The sequence below is a fragment of the Sorex araneus genome, chromosome 1 (genome assembly GCF_027595985.1).
Source record: "Sorex araneus isolate mSorAra2 chromosome 1, mSorAra2.pri, whole genome shotgun sequence".
In the NCBI taxonomy this organism is placed as follows: Eukaryota; Metazoa; Chordata; class Mammalia; order Eulipotyphla; family Soricidae; genus Sorex; species Sorex araneus.
In genome coordinates, this window is record NC_073302.1 from 208,226,489 (window position 1) to 208,253,522 (window position 27,034).

General features: G+C 40.1%; 1 pseudogene; it reads right to left on the reverse strand.

The window, feature by feature from the left end:
- Positions 1-4,425: 4,425 nt before the first annotated feature.
- Positions 4,426-13,640, reverse strand: LOC129402102 (40S ribosomal protein S3-like; annotated as a pseudogene).
- Positions 13,641-27,034: the final 13,394 nt, after the last annotated feature.

Sequence of the window (27,034 nt, forward strand, 5' to 3'; positions counted from 1 at the left end):
CTCTGACTGCTTTTCTAAATCATCCTGTTCCAGTGCCAGGCCTCAAATTAACACCTCTTTTCCTATCTCACTCTTCTTTCATGCTCATTCTGAGCTTTCAGTCAGTGTGATCCACCTCGGCCCTCCAACAGATATGTGCTAGAAGAATTTTTTACAGCAGTTTAGACCTACTTCTAGAAGAAAGAGGTGATGACAGGTCTCTTTGGATTTTCCGTGATGATTCCTGCACAGCAACTGTTTCCTGTGGAAGGAGATCCGAAAACAGTGCTTTCCTTACATGACATCATCCCCCCCCCCGGAGGTTCCTGGGACACCCAGCTCCCCTCCGCTTCCAGAAGAATCTTTCATTTCTCAGGTCTGCAGTTGGGCAGGGCAGAAACAGAAGGCAAAGGACAGAGCTCACATTTCCTTTCCTAAGTTCCTAAGAAAGCTGTGATTTTAGTGATATTATAAGAAAGGATTAAAATATAGATCAGACATTTCTGCTAAGTGGGCCAAAAAAGCGTACATTGGATTATTTATTCATGGGTACAAAGAAGCCATCTAAATATTTTAAACACAAATTAAAATTTTAAAAATGCATGAAAAGAGATTACAGTGTTTAAACTAACCTTAACTCATACATAGTCACAGGTATAAACCTGGTTTTGAGGATAAATGGTGCCATTAGCTTTCTATAAGTTTTCTCTTGGTGATGAAATTATAAATACAAAGGTAATTCTGTGGATATATGAAGTGTTCTATTTTATTTTGCTATGGATATCTATATAATTTCCCTTTGATTGCACATACAGAGCAATTTTAAGAAACTGGCAGAGATATTAGGGCAGCTTAGGAGCAGTCTGTGGCATCTGAATGTTATTATTGAAGAGACATTGCACGACTCATAGAAAAAAGGTCTATTCACTTTCATCTATTCACTTTCTGTGGTACCCAACATGATCTTGGTGGGTTCTTTTGGGGAGGCAACAAGCCCAACATCCCAGTAAAAATTTAACATAAAGAAAATTGATATATCGAGGCTACCTTAGCACAAATGGAATGTTTTATTTTTAAACCTATTTTATTTTTACTGAGATCTGTGGTTTACAATGTTATTAAAATGATTTCTCATGCATATAATTCCAATACCATACTCATCACCAATGTGCCCCTCCCTCTCTCCAGGACCCCAACACCCATCCTTTCTAACCCCTCCCCCCAACACAGTTGTGTGGATATTCTCATTATGTTGACAATGGCATGTTTTAATAAAAGTTTAGTCTTTCCTTAGAATTAAGTTCTTTGGTTCTTGACTCTGCCCTTTCTTAACTCTACCCCTTATTATTAACTTGTGATCATGGAGAGATTAGTCATCTTTCAGAGTGGTGTTTCATCATCACAAACCAGCCATAATTTTCTGTATTTGCAGGTATTTTTGAGATGGCAAATGTACGTGATAGGTAGAAAGTGCCCAAGAAATGTTCCATTGCCATCAGAGAATAGTGCCAATGGTGCTTAAATTTCCATTTGGGACAATTTTGACCATTGGGTGATCAGAACACAAGCTCTGGTTCACGTGTTTTTTTCTCCATACATCAACATATTGAGTAGGGTAACAGGTGCAGTGTGGAGTGCTGGTAGCTCTAAAAGCCAACCTGTTCTCATTCCTTAATGATGCCCCCATGGGCTCTGGTCTACATTACTTATCGCTCCATATCCCCAGCCAAAAGGTTATATCATCAAATATCTTCTAAAAACCCCAGTAACATAATAATGTGATTTATATGCTGTTGATTTCAATTTCTACGTCTGTGTGATTCTCCAAAGATTTATGTACTTTTTTGAAATGCCTGCTTTTTCCTTTCTTAAATTTCAAAGTCTCTAAGTGCTAGAATATTCTATTCCTTTGGCTTTTCTCCAGTCTTTGGAGAGAAAACTAAGTCAACATTGGCAATTTCCTGCCTGCCTGCCAGCTACCTCTGGAAGGCAAAGATTCCAAAAGCCAGGTGCTTCTTGTTTTTTCTCATCCATTATCTTTTTCTTAGGATACACACACACACACACACACACACACACACACCACACCACACATACACACACACACCTACTATGTTCCAGTTATTGAAATGAATATTCAGTGAAGAAGAAAAAAGACAGTTTGTTGTCCTCTATCAGCTTGTATAATTTTATATTATGTTTTAAATGCTGACAATTTTGTGACACTGTGTAGAATGCTTTGATAGCCTCAAGAGGCATTCAAGTTAATTGTCTCTCTCCCTTTCCTTCCTTTTCTTTCTTCCTTCCTTTCTTTCCTTCTCTTTCTTTCTTTCTTTCTTTCTTTCTTTCTTTCTTTCTTTCTTTCTTTCTTTCTTTCTTTCTTTCTTTCTTTCTTTCTTTCTTTCTTTCTTTCTTTCTTTCTTTCTGTCTTTCTTTCTTTCTTTCTTTCTTCCTTCCTTCCTTCCTTCCTTCCTTCCTTCCTTCCTTCCTTCCTTTCTTTCTTTCTTTCTTTCTTTCTTTCTTTCTTTCTTTCTTTCTTTCTTTCTTTCTTTCTTTCTTTCTTTCTTTCTTTCTTTCTTTCTCTCTCTCTCTCTCTTTCTTTCTTTCTTTCTTTCTTTTTTTCTTTCTTTCTTCCTTCCGTTCTTTCTTTCTTTCCTTCTCTCTCTCATACACACATACATCACACACAAACACACACACATGCACAAATACATACACACACACTCTCCCCTTCTTGAATGGGAAGATGCTTGAGTTAAGGTCCTTATGGATGAAGAGGTGTTACCAAAGAGAGAAATAAAATAGCCAGTGCAAAGAAAGACAGAAGAAAAAATATCATTTTTGCCTTCTAAGAATTGTTAGTTATTAAAAACATATAGGGTGATTATAAGGGAGAGAATAAATGAAGCTTAATGTGTATTTATCAGCTCTCTTCACTAGACTTTGAGTCATTTTTATTTTAAAGTTTTTTGTTGTTGTTGTTATTTTGTTTTGGGGTCACACCTGACACTGTTTATGGATTGCTCCTAGTTCTGTACTCAAGGATTGCTTCTGGTAGGGTTTTGGGCACCATTTTCAGTACCAGGGATCAAACTCAGGGTGATGACTCACAAGACAATTGCCTTACCTGATCTACTCTCTTCCCAGCCCTAGAGATTTTCAGTCTTTAAATCTTGGACTGTGTTCTGAATGATAGGTGGTTGTGTGATGATAGGATTTAGGACAGAGAGATGAGGATACATAAGAGGGAAGTGACATAACCAGAAATTAATAGTTGTGCAGATCAGAGTCTGAACTATGTCAATGGTGCTACACCTTTAATCAGGAAAACTATTATTGCAGTTTGAAGAGATGTTTCCCTGTCAAAACTGAAATCATGTGAATACAATATATGTCTAGGAACATTTGTGGAACACTCTTCTTAACAAGCAGGCAGGCGGTATGTGCTAACAGACTGAAGAAAGTCATTTCTCAACATTTACAGAAACCATTCATTCATTCAAAAAGTACCCACGGGAATGCTATGGGGCTTGGGGTTCTCCAATAGGTCCTTCAAAGTTTAAATATGTTGAATATTTATAGTGCTTACATGGGGCTAAAATCATTAAAATCAAAGCCCATTTGCTGAAGCCTTACTAACCTATGATATTATTCTCTTTTGGAGCTGGGTGGGTGGAAAGGAGAACTTTCCAACAGTTTTCAGGGGCCGCCAGGTTACTCCTAGAAACATCAGACTAGTCAGACGGGATGGTCAAGTGTGAGATCCCAAAGATATGATGCTGTTGGGCTGCAGTGCCAGGGACTAGCTGGGGCAGATCGTCCAGGCCTGGAATCCTCCAGGGCTATATACTGTGGCACTGTGGGCAGGGCAAGTGATACTGGGGATCCTTTGCATATACCTCTGACTCTCTGCTACCTCCCTGGCTCTAGTTTGATATTTATTCTTAAGTGCAGAGGCCTGGTACAGTCTGGTATGGAATAGGCTTTTAATAGATGCTTGCTGAATGAATTAGTTATTAACTGTAACCTTGTGTGAAGTAGAAAGGGCAACGGAAAATGACCTAGGTATATGGACACATGTTTCCAGTTACCATCCCACCCTTCAGAGGGACATAGATGCCTCTCCCCATGCTCCCTGGAGACGCTAAAGAAATGACATAGCAGGAGGAAATGAATAGGGCCTCCTTTGACTGTAGATATATCTAATTACAGGAACGCAGGGTAAACATTAAATAACTGAGGAGTGGTGTAACTATGAGGCATACATGTGTCTGAAGAATTTGCTTCATTTGTTAGAAAACTCAGGTGAGACATTTCTCTTGTAGAAACAGAAGAAATGTGATTCTGAAGAGCCTGACTATTTCATTCTTCCCTCCTTTTTTTTTCTGACTTTCTTCTACCTGCACCTTGATGCCTACATAGCTGATGTTAGGGAATAAGCTGGAATCACATGACCTTTATTCTTGGCCATGAACTATTATGCTCACTTTTTAAAATTTCAATCTCCATGGGTTTAGGGACTGAGGATTCTGTGCTGTTAATTGGCTTTGTTTCCTGCATGGTTAGAAGAGCAAAGGCTTTGAAGAAAGTTACTGTGAAGTCTGAATGAGAAGAGCTGAAGAGACCGTTCTGAACAGAGAGTTTTACCTGAAGAGAAGTCTGTGGGGCAGGGGGGAAGGGGGAGAATGATCTGGAAGAATCTAGGAATAATTAATAGCATTCAGATGTGGTGATTAGAACTCGATAGGGAGAAGATAGTTGGAGATTAAATTCTGCATTGCTGGAGTTCTGGGAAAAGACGGAACTTATTGTCTTTTGGGAAAGCTGGACACACTCTATAAGAATGGACAACCATATTCACAGAGCAAAAAGAAGACTGAGAGTAGGCAGTAGGTTTCAGGACTTCCCTTAACTGTCTAACTGGGAGATGAGCCTTTTTGTATGGAGACCCTAAGTTGTCTAAATCAGTACTGTCATGTTGCAGTACTATCACTTAACTCTGGCAAACTCAGTTCTGACAGGGGGTGTGTGTCACATATACTCAATGGTGTTTGAGAGGCCAGGCAGTGCTGGGGTTTGAATCCAGAACTCTCACATCAGAGTATGTACTCTAACCTCTGAGCTACCTTCTCATCACCCCTCACCCCCCACATACTTTTTTTTGTCTTTTAAAAATATTTGGAAGAGACCGTGTTATACTGTGGGTGCTGGCTGTAACACGGAGGGCATTCTGTGGATTCCTGCCATTCCATTCAGAGATGAGCACGGTAGGTAGGGTCTCACCTTGGGACTCCACAATTTTTACATGATCAGGGAGAGGCTTCTTGGGTCAGTGTTTCCATTTGGGTCCCAAAGTTCTTGACTTTGACACTCCGAACATTCTACCTGAGCAGCAGATGGCACATGGTGGTGTCAACAAATGGAGTTTCTGCGGGGGATCATCAGATCATCCACAAACTTCATGAGAATAGCTTTCTGTCTGGAGTTTCTTAGACACCTCACAGGACCTCAAAGCCTTTGGCTCTGCTCTCCATGATGAACCACAGCATACCATAGCAGGCTGTCCACACAGCCAGGCCTGTGAGGTACTTGTAGCACTGAGATTGCTGGGAAATGGCACACAGACCCCTTGTGGGGAACTTTGCAGCATAAAGCAAAATTCTGTACCACAACCTTCGATTGCCACACTGGCCAGTTCTTCACCAAGCACATTCTGTGTCTTGATGGCTACAATGGTGATTTCTATCCCGGTGGGTGTAACTCAGATGTTAACTCCTGAAAAGCCATCTTCAGCCAGCTGATGAGTGAGAAACTCACTCCATTCAGCATTGAAGGTGCCATCAGACACAAATTTCCTCTTTTTTAGAAAGCTGTACCTTATCAGCCTACACAACCACAAAGAAAGGCAAGCTTCTAATGTTGACTAGAAAACAACACTGTCTCCCGTGACTACATGATAATGATTGATCAATGAGATTAACTTAAAGTGGTATTTGACATATGGTGAGTCTTAAATAGTTTTGATTCTTTTTCTTTACTTTTTCCTCCTTCATGGAATCTGGGACATGATGCCTCGCATTGCGTTGTCTCTCTAAAGGGATGTTCTTCCCACAGCCCTCTTTTGGCAATTTTCCATTTAAGGGTTTCCTCCATTATTAATGAAATCAAAATCAATAATTTTAAGAACTTTTGGAATGGATGTATTTTTCAGTTCTGCTATTTAAACAATTTGAAAGAGAAAGAAAAAGTGCTATTTAGCTCTGGGGATACTGATGAAGATTAAATTTTCTCCAAAATAGCCCAAGAAAACTAAGTGACAGGAAGCAGAATACATACCCAAAACACTTTGAAGAGGAGAGAGCAAAACAAAAGGGCAAGACGACTCACCAGTCTAATTAAGAAAGCTTTAAACTGAAATTGAAGGGGTCGAAGGAAAAAAAGGCCTATAAACTTGATATTAGGAAGACAGCGGTCATAGCAGAGAGAGATGATGAGGGAGGTGCCTGGTAATTTACTGAAGAAAATAACAGGGGAGATGTTTGAGAACTATATTTATGGTCTCAGATTATATACAGATTATAAGTAACAAATAAAGCCAACCTGGAGTTTCACCATTAGGAGCTAAGCCCAGTAACATAGAAAACACCAGGACTCTATAGGCTAGAATTTCAAACAACATGCCAAGGTTGGCCTTGTTCAAAGGAAACCAATAAAATAGAAATAATGGGCATGTCCCAAAGCCTCAGTGATTTATGGATGTCAACAAAAAAGAAACACTCAATTCAAAGCAGAGAACAGGACTGAACTCCAAAGGAGAGAGAATGCAAGTAAGTTGGTTTGGGGTTGAGGGTATACTGCAAGCTAGCTGGCCTGATGAAAAATACCAATGCTGATGTAATAACTGAAACAGTCTAAACAAGACATATCATGGGAAGATTCTACCATCCAGATGTCTGTTGACCTTTTCTTCTGCTAAGAGCTGAGAAGTTGATAAATTATCAAGAGAATAATATAATTTATTAGAAGTTATATAAGTACAGAACTATAAATTTGATGTTGAGCCATGGTTAAAAAAACAGTTTTAGATTCAAAGGACTGGAGTGTGTGCTTTCCATGCAGGAGCCCAAGGTTCCATGCTTGGCACCACATGATCACATGATCTCTCAGGAGTGATGGGAGCATCCCCAGAGCCATATGTGGCTCTAAAACAAAAAATACAAAAATATATTAATTACCTGGGCTGGGAGACAGGTCAAGTGCTAGAGCATATTTTTAGTATGTGTGAGACCTTGAGTTCAGTCCCTGGCACTGCAATGCTTTTCATCTACTTCCCTCACTTTTGTTTCCAAAACTTCAACAAGTGTGGCTTTGGTGGCCTTTAACCACTGTTGGGCCTGGGCAGTAGGGAATGTTACAATCAGTCCTCACTGGATGGCCCTTCCTCAAGCTTCACTTGGTGTCATCCTTATAAAAATGGAAAAAAAAACCCTAAACTAAATTAAGTACCTAATAAAACAAGCCAAGCGTTTTTGGATGAGTATATGAAGATGAATAAGACTTTGAAGCTTACTTTCTGGTGGAGGAAACAAATATTAAGTAACTGGTTCCATAAATGACTTTTAATTATGATTGTGAGGTGTATCACGGGCAAGAAAGAATGGATAATGTGGACAACATACAAGAGACATAGAAGACTGGATGCAGGGAGCCTTAGGAAAGGTTTCCTCCTGGGGAAATGGCTAGGAGGCATCTGGTGGGAGAAATTTCCTTGACAAGACGACCCTGAGATGAAACCTGGCAGAGACCTCGGTCTTGGTGAAGTGGAAGAGAACAGTGTAGGAAACAAAGTTCCTTCGGGTGTTTCCAAACTTACCGTACTCTAAAAAATCTCTCAAGAAATGAGACTAAAAAACTGTGCCTATTTCCGAAGGTATCTTTTTGTCCTGGGGTAAGCAACAAATATATGGAAAAGACACCGGGAAAGAATTACTTTGAGCAGCTACAGTGATAGTGTAGCAGGTAGGATACTTGCCTTGCATACAGCTGACCCAAGTTTAATCCTCAGCATCCAATATGGTCCACTATGCCTGCCAGGAGTAATCCCTGGGTGAGAGTCAGGAGTAATGACTGAGCACAGCTTAGTGTGGTCCCAAATCTGAGAAACACAGAGTGAGTGAAAGAGAGAGAGAGAGAGAGAGTGAGAGAGATAGAGAGAGAGAGAGAGAGAGAAAGAACTATTTTGAGTGGATTCATGAAGCTAAGACTCAAGTTGCAGGTTTCAAGGATGCAAATGAGAGATCTTTCTGACCACGAGAACTTTTTTCCAATGACAGAAAGGATTGCCTTGAATGAAAGATCCACTGGAGAATGCTAATGAGCACCTTTAGAGTTCTTAGAAGAGAGTTCTAATAATAGAACTTCCTAATGAATGAGTTGTACAATAAAACTCACGTATGGAGCACCTACTCTGTGGCATGCAACATTTGTTCTGGTGGTAGGACATATGAACCACATTATTTTCAATGATAAGAAATACCCTCCTGTCAAGTGTGAGGGAAAAACATGATCTGGAAGCATGTTTTTTATTTTGCAAACATTCTGTGCTTTCAACCTAAGATAATTCCATGCCCAACTCAACCCCACCTCTACTACACTGCACCCCAAACACCTTGGTGAGGCTCATATCTAACTAACACCACCTCTACACTGACCTTTATCCTCACAATCTGGCTATGGACACTAATGTTGTCCTGTTCGCGGGCCCCTATTCATGCACTACTCTTCCTGGCTTTTTATCTTTCTCCACTGCCCTGGCCATTATGTCCTATTTTGACCCTTTTCTTAAGCTTGTGCCAACCTTAAATCAAACACAGTTTTGGCTTTTTCATCCAGACACTGACTCTGGGCAGAATTTATATTTCTGCTTTTATTCCTGGTTCCAGGTGCTTGCAACCACTCAGTTCCCACTTTTATTGAAAATCTGCTCCTCATCATCAGGAAGGAATGGCCCATAAGTACTGGAAGAGTCATTTGAGATCTCTGAGGTAACCAAGTTGCCGCAGGAGGTTAAACATTAGTGTTGAGTAGCTCAGCAAAGAGAGAAGGTCTGGAAAGGAATTTCAAGCAGAACAGTAAACCGGTGAATAAAACATGTTTTGCAGGTGGCAAAATGGAAAAATGTTAGTAAACTTGGTGTCTGGAATCAAGACTTGAGACTTCTCCGCAGCTGGACATCCTCCCCCTCCCATCCCTGCTTGCCTGAGAATCAATATATCTGTCATCTTGGCCCTGAAAGCACAGATGCGGAAAATGAGCTGGGATTGTGATGTTGCATCTCTGAGCAGAACGGTATGGATAGACGCTCTCATCTAAACTCATCCATTGAGTGACCGCAAACTAGAGTTCCATTGTGATGGACACTAGAGATTTTAACTATTGATTTTTTTAAACAAACTCTTTATCAAAAGTCCACTTGGGTAAAGGAATTATTTGTAAAATTGTAAACTTATAGTGCCACAAGCTATATTCTATTTTGTATGGATAATCTTGGAAAGGACAATTTTCCCCCCACTGGCTGAGAAAATCTGAGAATGGTACAGAGTAAGATCCCCTGCTCAATCTTCCTATGTGATGAGAATACTTCTAACTAGGCTTAATTGAAGGGAATAATATTGTCTGAGGAGAACCTACATAATCTTTCTCTTTGGAGTCTTTTACTGTATACTTATCTTTGGCAAATGTTTTTAATATGAATTGTCAAACTGAAAAGAATGAAGAAAGGAAGAGCTGCTAAGGTGTCATTTACAGCTGAAGACTCTTAAATGTTAATAGGTTCTAGGGACTGAGAGCAAAACACCAGTCCTCTGAATGTTCGAAGTACCCAAACTGATGTTCAGTCAAATTGAGTATTTGTCAGTTAAATTGAGTATTTCACAAATAACATGGGACAGGAGCTTGCATATCTTAAAATATGTGTGTTTCCCTGCATTAATAGGCCCACTTCTTTGGCGTTCTAAGTAGTATAAAATTTGGGCCAGGGTTATGGCTCCATGATAGAGCATTTGCCTTGCATGTCTGAGTTTGATGTTTGGGTTTGATCCCTGGGACCACAAAACAAAACAAAAGTTAATACAGAATATCAGAAATATCTCTAGGCATATCTGAAATAGAACAATACTCCTATGAGTCCTAAAAACTAAATTCATTCTTCTGGCCAGGAGATATGAATTAGTTTCTTGCTGCTAAATAATTAGCTTGTGACTTAGGACAGATCATTGATTGGGTCTCATGTAAATTATCAATAAATGATGGGTGAGTGGATCTAGCAAGATCTTTTCTGTGGGCATAGTCTAGAATTTGAGCTACAACTTGCTTCCACATATCCTATAGTAGTTTTCGGCAGACTCTACTTCAAAAAAGTTAATGGTGCAAAATAATTTTCAGACCCTAAAGATACTTTTTTCTACTAATACGATGAGGGTTTGGATCCTCATGACCTAGTTCAGAGAGATTGTTTGGATTTCCTAGATCTACCCACCCCCAATGTTCAGTTACCAGTATAAATAGTTGGGATGTGATCTAATTTGCTTAATAAATTGCATACAAATTTCTTTGTATGTAAAGAAATATTTCTTTAAGCTATTTGGGGAGGATATTTTCCCCAATTGGGTTTATATGAAACAGTATGGGGAGGATATTTTCCCCAATTGGCTTTATATGAAACAGTATAGTGGTCATGTTTTTCTTTAAATTTTTTAATTTAATTACAGAGCTGTGACTTACAAAGTTATGGATAGCTGAGTCTTAGAAATACAATTTTCCATCCCTAGGATGCAAAAAAGCACAGTAGAAATGATATCTGTACCTATGTGTTCATTGCAGCACTGTTCACAATAGCCAAAATCTGGAAACAATCCAAGTGCCCTAGAACAGATGACTGGCTAAATAAACTTTAGTACACCTACACAACGGAATACTATGCAGCTGTTAGGAGAGATGAAGTCATGAAATTTGCTTATAAATGGATAGGCATGGATAGTATCATGTTAATTGAAATGAGTCAGGAAGAGAGGGACATACATAGAAGAACTGCACTCATTTGTGGAGTATAGAATAACATCACATGAGGCTGACACCCAAGGACAGTAGATACAAGGGCCAGGAGGATTGCCCCATAGTTGGAAGCCTGCTTCATGAGTGAAGGGGAGAAGGCAGATGGAATAGAGAAGGGATCACTAAGAAAATTATGGCTGGAGGAACCAGTCGGGATAGGAGATGTGTGCCGAAAGTAGATAATGGACCAAACATGATGACCTCTCAGTGTCTATGTGGCAAGCCATAGTGCCCAAAATAGAGAGAGAGTATGGGAAATATTGTCTGCCATGGGGGTGGGGGGAGGGTGGGAAAAGGGGGGGTATACCAGGGAGATTAGTGATGTGGAATGTGCACTGGTGGAGGGATGGGTGTTTGATCTTTGTGTGATTGTAACTCAAACATGAAAGCTTGTAACTATCTCACAGTGATTCAATAATTTAAAAAAGTAAATACAATATTCCAACATGATTTCCACCACCAGTGTCAACTTCCATCCATCAGTGTTCTCATACTCCCTCCCGCCACACCTGTCACCTTGATAGGTACATTTCAAAGTTCCGTGTTTTCAGTTTAGCTCTCATGTTTTCAGTGTTGCTGAGTCTGTGGTTTGGATATAGATCTTCACCACTCTCCCACATCACTGGCATACCCAAGGCTCCTGACCCTTGTCCCTCATTATTTCCCTTTCTCATCTTTCCTTTACAGCCCTTCTCCCTAGATGCCTAGATTTCCCTTGATGCCAGAGTAATGTTTGCTTATATTTGTGGGAGAGAGCTGCTATTGTGTTCAGATATCTTTAATTTTAGTATCATACACACTCAGAGGCTGTGGGCAGAGCTGTTAGATGGCCCATGTTACAAACATCAGCAGCATCCCTGAGCAGCATCAGGGATTCAACTCAGAGCTTCATGCTTGGAATGGAGACACTTTATGGGGGAATCACCCCCCAGGCCCCAAACCTGGTCCCCATTTAAGTTCCCCTGGCTCTCTCCAACCCAGATACTCTAAATGAACCTGTAGTTTCCAAATACTAACTGCAGGAAGAACACATCTTTAGAAAGGTTACAACCTGGAGCTGGGGTGATAGTATAGAATGTAAGGTGCTTGCCATGCATGTGGCCAACTGGGGTTTGATATTTTCATCAGAGCCCTTGCAGGAGTGATCCTAGAACACAGAGGGAGGAGTAAACCCTGGGCACTGCGGGTGTGTCCCCCACACCAAAAGCAACTAAATAAAACAAAAGAATAGAACTTAAATATAACTTAAACTCTTACCAATTTGTACATGCACAAACACACAGAGAGCTTAAAACACATGTAGAACAACACGTTCACCATCGGTCTCAATTAAAGCAAAAATCTGTTCTGAACTTGGGTAATTTCAACTAATGTAAAAAAATGTGGCTGCAGCAGTCCAAGGCATTATTGATGTGGGAAACCACTGGGTTTGGAGCACATGTTATAAAACAAATGCTTTGATGGAAGATACTGGTTAGTAGCAGATGTCAGAGAGGCCAGTTGTAAGAGCCAGGCTTCAGTTTCCATCAGCAAACACTTCGAGTCTGTGAGCTCAAACTGGAGATCTGTACAGGGAAACTGTGCCCACTGAGGGCCCTGGGGGGAGCAGGACTCATGAGCATGATAGATGAGGTGTGCTCAGTGAGGACTGTACAAATTGTTTCCTTTTAGCAAGACAGAAACCTCACTGAAAACATCATCTGTTTTTGTCTTGCTAATTACGCTGTTGCCTTTTCCCACTTAGCTGAAGCTTTGACGGCCCTAATTTTCCTCATGGCCTTGTTAAGAAAAAAATTAAAGTGGGGTTTAATTATGTGAATATACTACATATACATTTTCTTGGGCTCTCGAGGGAATGTCTCATTTAGGGAATGCCTCACTTATGTGGATTCATTCATTTTATTTATTCAACCCCTTTCATCAGCTCCTACCCTGTCCCAGGAATACAGCAAAGACTAGAAGTGTTATATGGTGATTGCAGCTAATTAAGATTTTCAGTAGTCATTTTTTCTTTTATGCTACTGTGTCGCCAGTCTTCTCCTGGAGCTGACAAAGAATGTACACGGAGATCAGTTTTTCCTTCAAAGTTATGTTTTATCTAGTTGGAGGAAAAAGATAGATTGGAGGGGGAGGGGAGATGGCCAGTGGAATGGCACATGCCTTGGGTGTGTGAGGCCCCGGATTCAAGCCCTGGCATGGACTAAAGAAAAAAAAAATTGTGTGCTGCACAAATAGAATCGTGCAGAACCCTCTACCTTTAATAGCTCCCTCAATCCTGTAGTAGCAACAAAAAAAATGGGAAAGGGGGGAAAGGCAAAAAGACATGGCCATCCTAAAGCTATAGTAGTAATGGAGGATCCAGAACTGCAGCAGTAACAGTAATAAAACTGATAAGAAATAATAGTTAACTTTTTATGTGCCTGCTCCCACGTGATGTAAATACCTATGTAATTTAACCCTCACCTCGATCTGATGAAAGAGTTGCTAATATTCTGTATCTTTTTCGTAGATGCAAAGGCACAGAAGTGAGATAACTTGCCCGTGCACATCGAGGCTGCGCTGTCACTGCAACCTAGGTGGTCTGGCCCCCGGACTTGCTCTAATAAAGAATTCCCTGTGTAGCACCCTTGAACTCCACTTTTTTCTGTGCTTTTTTGGGCCACGCCTGGCAGTGCTCAGGCTTTACTCCAGTCTTTGTGCTCAGGCATCACTCCTGAAGGCACTCAAGGGACCATAGGTCTGCTGTGTTAGGCAAACACTCTGCCCACTGGACTTCCGCTCCAGCCCCACACATGACTCCATTATACACTGTTCTCTACTGCTGCACTCTGTACCTTAAGCTAGAATGTTCACTTTTACAAGAGGATTTCATGAAATTTTGTAAATAGCAAATGCTCTTGGTTCATTTAAAGTTAGATTCATTGGCAAAAGTTTAATTTATTCATTTGTCTTCAGGAACATATCTATTCTATTTGGGAAGTTCACTTCACCTATAAAATTTTTATCAGATTACTTTCATAACAGAGGGAGATAAAAGTGATACAGTGGATAATCCTTTCTATTACACCCATGAAAATGTTTTTATTGACAGGTTTTTGTTAACACAGAAAAATATATAATAGAGGTAGCCAAAATATAAATTATCCCGTGGCATGGAAAATGTTTATTGATTTGAACCGAACTCATATGGACCTATTAATTATATTTTTAAAAATACAGAAAGGTATAGCCTGCAAAATAAAATTTCTTTTCTAGATTAGAGCCCTAATATTTAGAATGAACTCTTACATATCTTTGAGGAAATTAGTGTGGAGATAAATCCCTTTCTCAGGGGAGAAGGAGTGAAATGATACTGTCTATTGTGCTAAATCTCCAGCCCCAGGGTATAAAGTCAGAGAATCTGGCTTTATTCTGGGTGTTAATTGTGATGCAGAGAATGAAGAGGAAGATTGTTAAAGAGAAAAACCAAACTACTGGGGATTTGTGTCTCTTTCCCAAGTTCTTCCACCTGATTTTTCAGCTGAATTAAGCCCTTTGGTCCTCTCCTTAGCCTCCCATCATCCAGGCATACATAGTTCACTTGCCTATTCAGTCTGAACACACAATTCACCTGCTGTTCTATCACCTCAGTTTTATCCTTACAACTCTGTATGTGTGTTTGTGTGTGTTTGCAGGGAAGTGTGTGTGGGGGGGGGTGGTTAAGGGAAAAATTTACACTAATATCTAGTGGAGATTTGAGATTCTCTCATCTTCCTTCCTGTTCCATTGTTTGTTTTTGCCTCTCCTGTTCTCTGAATCTCCCCACCCCCATCCCTTGTGCATTTCCTTTCAATTTTAGATTCTTAACATTTTTTTCTGCACATGAACATTTAAGGATGTATATAACGATGGTGTTTGTGTGCATGTGTCTTTCTAACAATAGTCTATTGCTTTTGTGATTCTGTTTAAGTCCTTAACAGCATGTACAAATCCTTTGTGGGAGATATCTGGAGTCAAAGAGTCCTCACTCTCATCCTACAGGCCATCGCTGAGTGCTTCTTTCATCAATACACCATTGCTAGGCGTGAAATGGGCTATTTAGGATTTTAAGAGCCAAATGTAAATGTGCTTAATGAGCCTCAAGGGAGCTGTGGCATGGCCAGGGAAAAAAGGCTTTTAGCAGCAGATGCAGACAAAAGTATTGGATTTCATTCTCTGGGTCTCCCGAAAAGTCAAAGACAAAGAAAATGGAGATCCTGGCCCCTGAAGGGGTAGGAGTAGGTCAAAACCTAAAACCCAAGCAACTGGAGTCTCTTGACATTTTTCTCTTTGGTAAAGAATTCAACAAATGTTGGGAGGACAGATGGAGAATAACGATTCGTATTGGTGATATTGGTGGTCTTATCCCAGAGCTGTTCAACAGAACCACCGGCAGAGGGGAAAGTTTTGCAGTAATTTCAAGGTTCTCAGCAGTGATATTATTTTTTCAATTTTAGATTTTTGAGCTGAGTTTGGAAAAACTCACTTCTAGTATTCAAAATCTGCCTGAAATCTCATTTTGGCTCTGTCAAAACAACATTCTTTGTCTCTTTACTAGTAAATATGAAGGCTAGTTCAGGCATCTCAGTGCATTAGAAATCTGTTGAACGTCTCAAATTTACTCTGCCGTAGCTTGAGGCTGGAGTCTGGGAGACTTCCTGCCTCTGACAACTGTTTTATGCCTGCCAGGGTTAGGCCAGCTCCTCTTTAGTGTGTTAAAAGTGGCGTGTTTCTGAATATAACAACGCTGATACTTGATCCTGGCAGAAAAAAGAAGTGAAAAATAACTCATAAAATATTTTTTATGGCTTTAGGCGAGTCGGTAACTCTGGTCAATCGTATGGTTTACATGCTACAACAGCTGAGCCTCCAGCATTCACCTCCCCTGGGAGAGGGCGGGAGGCGGGTCATCCACCACGTGTGCCTTGATACCCACGCTCCTTCACTCCCGTTTGGAAACTTGTGGCTGCCTGTGTCCACACTCAGCCTACACTCTGCCACTCATGACAATCCTCTCCTGAGCATTTTTTCTCTTCCTTGATCTACCTGTGTGCCTCTGTGTCCTTCCCTGATCGATGAGCTTATGTTTCTCATCTGTTTCTCATCTCTCCCAGCACCAAACATAGAATTTTGCCCATAGAAACCACTGGGGAGAGATGTGCTAAATAACACATCTTTTAAACAGCACATTTTAGTTGTTTTGGTTTGTCCCTATCCTCTTGACAAGTCTGGTTATATTTATACTCTTGCCACTACTTATAATGATGTCTCACTTTAATTTTATGTGCTCACAATCCGAACTCTCGTGATTTTTTTTTCCTGATGTCAAACAACCTGGCGTGTTAATGTTTTCAGCTTTTTCAAAGGAGAAGCATCGTTATAAGAGACAGAATGATAAGACTGGGGATAATACGGAATGTCCATTGCAGTGCTCTCTCACTAGCTCTGTGATGTTACACCAATTGCTTGAACTCTGAACTTTGGTTTCTTTTTCTCAAAATTAGGGATAAGGCCATATTGGCAGGGTGTCGTGAGGCCGATTGAAATGCAGTGTGATGATACACCCATATCTTCTAGAACTGTATTTGTCCTTGGTGAGTGTCTAGTAAACTTCATTGAAGAGGATTGATTTGCTCTTGAGAAGCATGAAGGGATCTGAGACTCAAGGGGTTTCAAGGCTGTGAAGGGGAGAAAAGATCTCTGGGAACCAGGAAAAAGGAACATGTGTCTTGCTTCTGACTACATCCTCAGATCTCAGGAGCATTCAAAGTCTTAGGATAAATGCTTAGAGACTGCAGGAAGGATGGGGTGTAAACCTTACTGAGTGTTTCCAGGAAGTGTATTTCAGAAGCATGGGATGGTAGTATAAAGAGACTATGGAGGGTAGACAGAGGGTTTCTTAGCACCAACCATCATAGACAAATGATTGCTGACCCCGAGGATTTTCATAAGGCCTTAGAAGTCTGAAGGACCCCTAATCTCAGCCCATGATTAGGGACTCTCAGATTAACTGAAGCTCTTTTGCTGCTACCCAAGCAGTAGGAGAACTCAAAATTAAGATTCTTTATAGAAAATGAAGAAACATGTTATTTCTCATTGCTTACTGCCTATGCCCTAACAATGTTAAATCTGTCACAGTACTTCACTTAGATATTTACTATATTTCATAATATTGGTAGTTTGGGAAAAAGATGGATTTCAAAAATAATAAAATTTAACTCAGATTAAAAATTGGACAGTTTTATGTACTAATTTGTGGGTATGGAGGTATAAGTGTTTTGGGGCCGCACCCCTCAATGCTGGATGATGCTTGATTGTTTTGGGAACCACATGATGCCAGAAATCAGGGCAATGAGGCAAGCATATTAACCCCTGTATGTCTGGGTTGGGTTTTTACTTTTCAATGAATATTTGGTAGAGCATAATTGAAAGGCCAGTAGTGAAATAGATTTGAGGGGGCAAATATTTGGAAAGTTAATTTACTACAAAGAAGCTAGGTACATGAGGTGGAGCAAGGAGAGTCTCTTCAACAAATGGTCCTAGGAAAATTTGTTGGTTTCATGCAGGAAAATGAAATCGGTCTCCTCTCTCATGCCATATGCAAAGTTAATTAAAAATGAATTGAGGATTTTTATATTAATCCTGTCTTTATAAAATACTTGATGAAAACATAGGCAGGGCTCTCCTGGATCCAGACCTCAGAGGACTCTTCTGTGATATAACCCCATTGGCAAGGAAAACAAAAGTAGAAATAAACAAATGGTCCTACATCAAACTAAAATGTTTCTGCTATGTGAGAGAAATGAGGCCTAAAATGAGGACACCTTACTTCCTGGGAAAAAAATTATTTGCATGTCATACATCAGACAAAGGGCTATTATCTAAGATATATAAAGCACTCTCAAAACTCAACAACATAAAACCAAACAACTCCATAAAATGTGGAAGTTAGATACTTCCTCAGAGAAAACAGAAAGATGGTGAAAAGGCAGGTAGAAAAGTGTGCATCATCACTGATTATCAGGGCAACGCAAATACATCAAACTGAGATATCACCTCATACTAGCAAGAATGTTCTATATCAAAAAGTCTGGAAACATGGGGCTGGAGTGTTAGCACAGTGGATAGGGCGTTTGCCTTGCACACAGCCAACCTAGGTTCGAATCCCAGCATCCCATATGGTCCCCTGAGTACCGCCAGGGGTAATTCCTGAGTGCAGAGCCAGGAGTAACCCCTGTGCATTGCCGGGTGTGACCCAAAAAGCAAAAAAAAAAAAAAAAAAAAGTCTGGAAACAGTGCTGGTGTGGTTATGGTGAAAGAGGAATTTTCATTCACTGCAAGTGGGACTGTTGTTTGGTTTACACTCATTGGAAAATGATATGAAACTTCTAAAAAATTATGGCAATAACTTCCATATGCCCCACTAAATCCAATCCTGGAACTCTACACCAAAAACATGATAAAACATTAATTCATAAGGACTCGTACACACAGCAATGTTTATTGCAGCATAATCTATAACTGCCAAGACGTGTAAACAATACAAGTATACAACAACATATGAACAGATAAGGAAATTGTGATCTATATAGCTATTGAATAGTTTTCAGCTATAAGAAAAATAAGAAATTTTTCAGTTTACAAAAATTTTGGTAGAATTGGAGTGTTGCATGCAAAGTGCAGTGAGACTTTGAGAGACACATATACAGGATAACCTCTTGTATGTGGATTTTAAGGAAATAAGGAGAGAAGTTAGACAGTCTGTAATGGGAACAAAACCTGAGACATGATTAGTAGAAGTGGAAACTGACTAGGCTAAGACAGGGTGGGGAGAGAAATCATGGAGTAATGGAGTAAAGGTAGAGGGATGTTGGCACACACTGGTGGAGGGTCGGGGGTAGCAGTGCTGCAAGTTTAAGGCAATGTTTTCAATACCATTACAAAATAAGATATTTTGGGTCAGAGAGGTAGTACAGCATGTATGGTGCTTGCCTTGTGTGCAGCCAACCTTGATTCAACCCCCTACACCTCATATGGTCCCTTAAGCTTACCAGGAGTAAGACATGGGTACTACCAGGTATGATGTATACCTCCTACCTGTGCCAAAAAAAAAAAAAAGAAAGAAGAGAGCATTAAAAAATAAATGTTTGGGAAATTAATGAGTAAATAGGCAAATTTGGACAAATCTTTAGAATTTCTTGCAAAAGTATGAATTTTATTCATTTTATCTTTGTGATAATAAAATTTATTAGAGTTTCTTACAAAAGTATGAATTTTATTCATTTTAACTTTGGTTATAGTAAGCTTTGTTATTTTCTAATTATTGTAAGATTGGTCATTGGTGAATGGCATATGTGACAGTTCTCAATTAACTAATACATACGATTAATAAAAATAAGCACACTGTTTCCTGACTGTGCTGAATAATGACCTAAATGGAATCTCATAACTCATTAGCTGAAGGAGGGCAGCTGTGCACTTACATAAAACTGAAAAGTGTGGCCACGTTGGTTCCTTCATCATCCTCTTCCTCTTGCAACTTTCTCCTTTTTGGTTAAACTCCTCCTCTTAAATGACCTTGGGGCGACCAGGACCCTTTACTACAGCACCGTGGCTTTACAGCAGACTCTCTTCCGTATTTCTCTCTATTGCATTAAACATATCTAATGTCTTTAAAAATCAGGGGCCCCAGTCAACAGTGCTAGGGGTCAAAAGGCCTTGAGAGCAGAGTTTGACTGGTGTAGGGCCTAGAGTGCTCAGGGCCTGAGCAGTACCTGGATAGAACCAAAGCCTGAAGCATGGCAGGCATGTGCCCTACCATTCGAACCCATTCCCTGGCTCCAATCCTCTGTCTTAATGTAAGATTTTTTCTTGTTCAGAGTTGTTTTAATTATGATAAATAAAAACTGGAATTGAATGAAAAAAGCCAAGTAAATGATGGGATATTTCCAAATGACTATGAGGTAGCCATTATAAAGTTAACAAAATATTTAATAACCTGAGAAAATACATCACACATCAAATAAGAAAATAGCATATAATGTAGATGTGTGATTTTTGTGAGAACATTACGGTAGACTGAATAATGAAGGGGAATTATCAATGGAACAGAGAGACAGCTTAATCGGCTAAACTCACAGTACTCATGGTCCCTGATAAGTTCCAGGAGTGACCTCTAAGCACAGAGCTGGGAAAAATCATCTAGAACAGTTGGACATGACGCCAAATAAAGTAAATAAAAGAGGCTGGAGCAACAGCACAGAGGGTAGGGTGTTTGCTTTGCACTGGGTTCGATTCCCAGCATCCCATATGGTCCCCTGAGCACCGCCAGGACTAATTCCTGAGTTTAGAGCCAGGAGTAACCCCTGTGCATCACCAGGTGTGACCCAAAAAGCAAAAAAAAAAAAAAAAGTAAATAAGAGAAATAATTGGATTTCACTTTCCTTGAAATATTCTTTGTCGAAAAATTGTCTCTAAATGGATTTTTTCTTTCTTTAATTTTTGGGTGGGGTGATACACTCAGTAATGATCAGGGATTACTCCTGATTCTGTGCTCAGAGATCATTCCTGGCAGTCCTTTGTTCTCTATATGTGGTACTAGGGATCAAATCCAGGTTGGGCATATGCAAAGTAAACACCCTACCTGCTGTACTATCACTCTGGCCTTCTAAGTATTTGAAAAATACTAGGAAGTGTTGATTTCAAGCACACTCTCTTCCACAAATACCTGAAATACAGTCTTTCTATGTTGATGGTGAGATATCAATAATCTTTCTATGTTGATGGTAGAGTAGAGTGGGGTTGTTGACATATTTCTTTGAAAATTAGAGAGCTGCCTTACATAAAAGACTTACCTTGGAGGTAAATCAAAGGAATACTTATGGGTGGGTCAAGATGTTTTAAAAAATTTTTCTAAATAGCTTAGAGTTTTTCTTAACCCCAGGTTAAAAAAATGATGGAGGGAAGCAGATTACAAATTACTTAGCAGTTGCCCTGGCTTTCTTTCAGTGGGATTGTGAGTTATTTTAGTTTTTTCTTTTATACCTTTATTTTTTTATTTTTAAAATATTTTTTATTGAATAACCAAGAGCTACAGTTACAAAACTTTCATGTTTGAGTTTCAGTCATACAATGATCCAACCCATCCCTCCACCAGTGTATATTTTTCACCACCAATGTCCTCAGTATCCCTCCCCAACCTGTCTCACCCCTCTCCTTCCCTCTATGGCAGACAATCTCCCTCTTACTCTACTCTATCGGTATTAAGGTTTGCAATCCAGATACCGAGAAGCCATCATGTTTGGTCTTTTGTCTACTTTCAGCACATATTTCCCATCCTGAGAGATCCTCCCAACCATCATTGACTTAGTGATCCCTTCTTTATTCCAGATGCCTTTTCCTCCCAGCTCATAAGGCAGGCTTCCACCCATGGAGCAATCTTCTTGGCCCTTGTCTCTACCATCCTTGGGTTTTAGTCTCATATTATGATATTTTATATTCCATAAATGAGTGCAGTTATTCCATGACTATCCCTCTCTTTCTGACCCATTTCACTTGCCATGCTATCTCCATGACCATCCACTAACAAGCAAATTTCATGACTTCATCTTTCCTAATAGCTACATAGTATTCCATTGTGTAGATATACCAAAGTTTCTTTAACCAGTCGTCTGTTCTTGGGCACTCAGGTTGTTTCCAGATTCTGGCTATTGTGAAAAGTTCTGCAATGAATGTACAGGTGCAGATGTCATTTCTACTGTGATTTTTTTGTACCTTTGGGATATAGTCCCAGAAGTGGTATTTATGGGTCAAATGGGAGCTCAGTTTTGAATTTTTTGAGAAACGTCCATATTGTTTTCCAAAAAGACTGGACCAGTCAGCATTCCAGCATTCCCACCAACAATGAAGGAGAGTCCCTTTCTCCCCACATCCACACCAAAAAATGGTTGCTTTTGTTCTTTTTGATGCGTGCCAGTCTCTGTGGTGTGAGATGGTATCTCATTGTTGTATTGCTCTGCACTTCCCTGCTGCTTAATGATGAAGAGCATTTTCTCATGTGCCTTTTGGCCATTCAAATTTCTTCTTTGAGAAAGTTTCTGTTCATTTTATCACTCCATTTTCTGATGTTTTCTTCTTGTAGAGTTCAACCAGTGCCTTGTATATCCTTGATATTAACCACTGATATTAACCACTTATCAGAAGGGTATTGGGTGAACATCCTTTCCCATTCCATAGGTTGTCTTTGTATCCTGGTCACTGTTTCTTTTGAAGCTTCTTAGTTTAAGATAGTCCCATTTATTTATTTTTGCTTCCACTTGCTGGTCAGTGGTGTTTTGTCTTTGAAAATGTCATTGGCTTTAATGTCATGGAGTGTTTTGACAACCTTTTTTTTTAGCATACCTTATTATTTTGGTCTGATGTTGAGGTGTTTCATCCACTTTGATCTGACTTTAGTGCATTGTGTTAGGTAGAGGTCTGAGTCCATTTTTGTTTTGCATATAGCTGTCCAGTTTTGCCAGCACTATTTGTTAGAGAGACTTTCCTTGCTCCACTTTATATTTCTTGCTCCCTTATCAAAGATTAGATGATCATATATTTGAGGGTGTGTGTAAGGATATTCAACCCTATTTCATTGGTCTGCATATCTGTCTTTGTTCCAATACCATGCTGTTTTAATTATTATCACTTTGTACTACAGTTTGAGGTTGGGGAGGGTGATGACTCCCATCTTTGTTCCCCCAAGAATTGCTTTAGCTATTCATAGGAGCTTGTTCCACATGAATTTCAAGAGTGTTTGATCAATTTCTTTGAAGAATTTCATAGGTATCCTTATAGGAATCACATTTAATCTATATAATGCTTTGGGGAGTATTGAATTTTGACAATGTTAATTCTTCCAATCCATGAGCAGGGGGTGGGGTGTGTTTCCATCTCCTTGTGTCCTCTTTTATTTTTTTAATTTTTTTTCCTTTTTGAGTCAAACCCGGCAATGAACAGGGGTTACTTCTAGCTCTGCACTCGGGAATTACTCCTGGTGGTGCTCAGGGGACCATATGGGATGCTGGGAATCGAACCCGGATTGACTGCGTGCAAGGCAAATGCCTTACCTGCTGTGCTATTGCTCCAGTCCCACCTCTTTTATTTCTTGAAGTAGTGTTTTGTAATTTTCCTTGTATAGGCCTTTTACCTCCTTAGTTAAGCTGATTCTGAGATACTTGATTTTCTGAGGTATGATTGTGAATGGGATACAGATGGATTCACTGACAAATTCTTCCAAACATTTAAAGAGTGTACAGTCTTTTTCAAGCTTTTCTAGGAAGTTGAAGAAACAAACAAAACAAACTCTCCCAAATAGTTTCTTTGAGGCACGTATCAACCTAACACCACAAGCAGACAAAGACACCACACACACAAAGAATATTACAGGCAGATATCCCTGATTAACATGGATGTGAAAATCCTCAACAAAATATTAGCAAATAGAATCCAACAACTCATCAAAAGATCATACACCACGACCAAGTGGGATTTATTCTGGTGATGCAATGGTGGTTTAACATTCGCAATTCAATCAACATAATCCATCATATCAATAAAAGTAAAGATAAAAACCATATAATCATATCAATAGATGCAGAGAAAGCATTTGACAAAATTCAACACCTATTTATGATGAAAACTCTCACCCAAATGGGAATTGAATGAACTTTCCTCAATATAGTTAAAACCATCTACCACAAGCCCATGGCAAGCGTTATTCTCAATGGGGAAAAAATAAGAGCTTTCCCTCGAAGATCAGAGACTAGACAAAGATGCTCACTCTTGCCACTTCTATTCAATATAGTACTGGAAGTACTTGCCAAAGCAGTTAGGCAAGAAAAATATATTAAGGGCATCCAAATAGGAAAGAAAGAAACTAAATTCTCACTATTTGCAGATGAGATGATATTATACTTAGAGAACTCTAAAGCTTCTACAAAGAAGCTTCTAGAAACAATAGACTTGTATAGTAAAATCACTGTATCACTGTCATCCCGTTGTTTGTCGATTTACTCGAGCAGGCACCGGAACTGTCTCTATTACACTCAGCTCTGAGATTTTAGCAGCCTCTCCTTGTCATTTCCAACGATTAGAGGCTCTTTCAGGGTCTGGGGAATGAGACCTATTGTTACTGTTTTTGGCATATTGAATGCGCCACAGGGAGCTTGCCAGGCTCTGCTGTGCAGGTGGGATACTCTCTGTAGCTTGCCAGGCTCTCTGAGAGATATGTATATATCTGTTACTGTATTTGGGATATGAATACGCCATGGGGAGCTTTTCAGGTTTCCTAAGTGGGCAATAGACTCTCGGTAGCTTGTCAGGTTCTCCAAAGGGGAGAACTAGGCTATAATAAAATCACAGGCTACAAAATCAATATCCCAGAGTCATGGCTTTCCTATATATAAATAATAAGAGAGAAGAAAGTTATATGGAAAAAAACTATACTTTTGTTTTCTAATTTCTTGGCCATGCTACAGTTCATAATCAGGGAAAAATGACAAGTAAACCCTCTAATTTTTGCAATGCTTGCCTGTCCTTCACCAACTACAAGATCAAGATGACTGCCCTCCAATGTCCTGATGGATCTATCACATTTCCCAGAAGAGGACTGGAGAGGATTATTCATGATTTCTACTCAGATCTCTTCGACAACCACATCCACCTGACCACATACAAAATTCTGCAGGATGGGTATGTCATTCCCAATGTCCTCCCTTCCAAAATACGACACGCCATTTCATTGGTAAAGACGTGTACAGCACCTGGGTCTGACAAGGTCAGACCGGAACACCTGAAGAAACTGCCGCCAGTACTCATCAATACACTGGCTTGGCTCTTCACACGCTACCTGTCCATATTCAAGGTTCCATCCCAATGGAAAACCGGCAGGACTATTCTGTTGTACAAGAAGGGAGATATCCACGACATCAGCAACCATCGCCTAAACTGCCTGATGTCCTTTGTCTACAAGTTGTTCACTCGAGTCATCCTGAATAGAATAGGCAGAACACTAGATGAAGAACAACCATATGAGCAAGCCGGATTCAGAAAAGGATTCAGCATGATAGACCATATTGACACAGTGACCAAGCTCATTGAGGTTTTGTGAGAGTTCAAGATGCCACTCTAACATTCACTGATTTAAAGAAGACCTTTGATTCTGTTGAGACTGAAGTAGTCATCGAAGCTCTAGCCAAACAGGACATTCAAACTCAGTACATCAAGATCCTCTGCGAGCTGTATTACAGATTCACCACCAGGATCTCACCATTCCACAAGGAAGTGATTATTGACATAAAGAGGGGAGTTCAGAAGGGTGATATCATTTCACTGAAACTCTTCAGTGCCACCCTTGAGAATGTCATGCGGTGGCTGGAATGGGAAGGAGTGGGAGTGAAGATAGATGGTTAGCAACTACACCACCTCCACTTCACTGATGACATCATCCTCATAACACCAAACATTAGCCAAGCAGCACAAATGCTGGCCAACTTTGACCGCGAGTGTGGAAAGGTCGGACTGCAGCTGAATATCACCAAAACAATGTTCACAAAAAACAAACCAGTCCCTGACATTTCATTTTCTCTCAATGGAACAAACATCTCTGAATGCAGCAGCTATGTGTACCGGGGTTGAAAACTCAACATGAGGATCGACTTAGCGCCAGAACTGCACAGGTGGAAGAAAGCAGCATCGAACACCTTCAAGAGAGTTGAAGAAGTGGTTAAGAGGATGAAGAACCTCCGGCTCCGGGCACATCTTTTTACTCCAGTGTTCTTCTTGCACTAACATACGCCTCAGAGACCTGGGCCCTACAAAAACAGGATGAAAATGCTATTCGGTATCCCAAAGAGGAATTGAAAGAGCTATGCTTGGAGTATCGCATTTCACTCAAGTGAGAGAAGGAATCTGGAGTTCTGACCTCCGTCGTTGATCAAGAATCAGGGATGCTGTCTCATTTGCCAAGGCTTCAAAAATCAGATGGGCTGGACCTCTAATGCAATTTAGAGACGACCACTGGACTAGAGCTGTTACCGACTAGATTCCATGGGACGTCAAAAGACCACATATGGCCACCCACCTACGAGATGGTCAGACTTCTTTATCAAAACCCTGAATGAATGGTTTGAGACTCTTTGTGATACCATTGGGCTATTCTAGCATGCAACAGGCATGAATTGAGATGTTTCTGGTGTCCGCTCGAGCAAATCGAAGATCAACGGAATGGCAAGAGATACAAGTGACAATTTTCCCACCCTTGTTGACCGGCCTTATAAAACTAGGTCACATTTTCATTAATATATTGTTTCTCTTGCTCATGAAGGAAGATAGACTTCTCAAACTGTACTCCTGGTATGAATAAACATCTCTTATACTTTCCCCCTATACACCAAGTTCTTCTGTTCTGACTTCCTCTTATACACATAGGCTGCTTGTGGCACTCTTACTATGCAGCCTAATTGACATTTCCAGGGTTAAACTGCTAACCTGGACCATAGCTCTACTCAGGGCAAAAAAATATTGCCTCTTTCTTTACCCCCTTCCCTCTGAATGTTCTAGTATTATTTTCCAAGTTTGCAGAAACAGAGCTGAGAATGACTTACACAATGTTATTAGACTTCTAATGAAGTCTAATGTCTTGAGGTTATGTAGCACTATAAGGGAAATATACTATATTTGAAGGCATTGCTGTGACTACATGGGCTTGTACTCAAAGCATGTAAGGCACGGCTACTTGAGGACCCCAGAGTTCCTTCCTCCTTGCTGTACAGCCCTCCTCTGTACTCCTCCTCTGTACAAGTCTGTTCCTCTCATACTTGCTGGAATGCACAGAAATATTTAAGTATTGAGTTCACCTACAGGCATCCCAAAGACAATGAAGTAC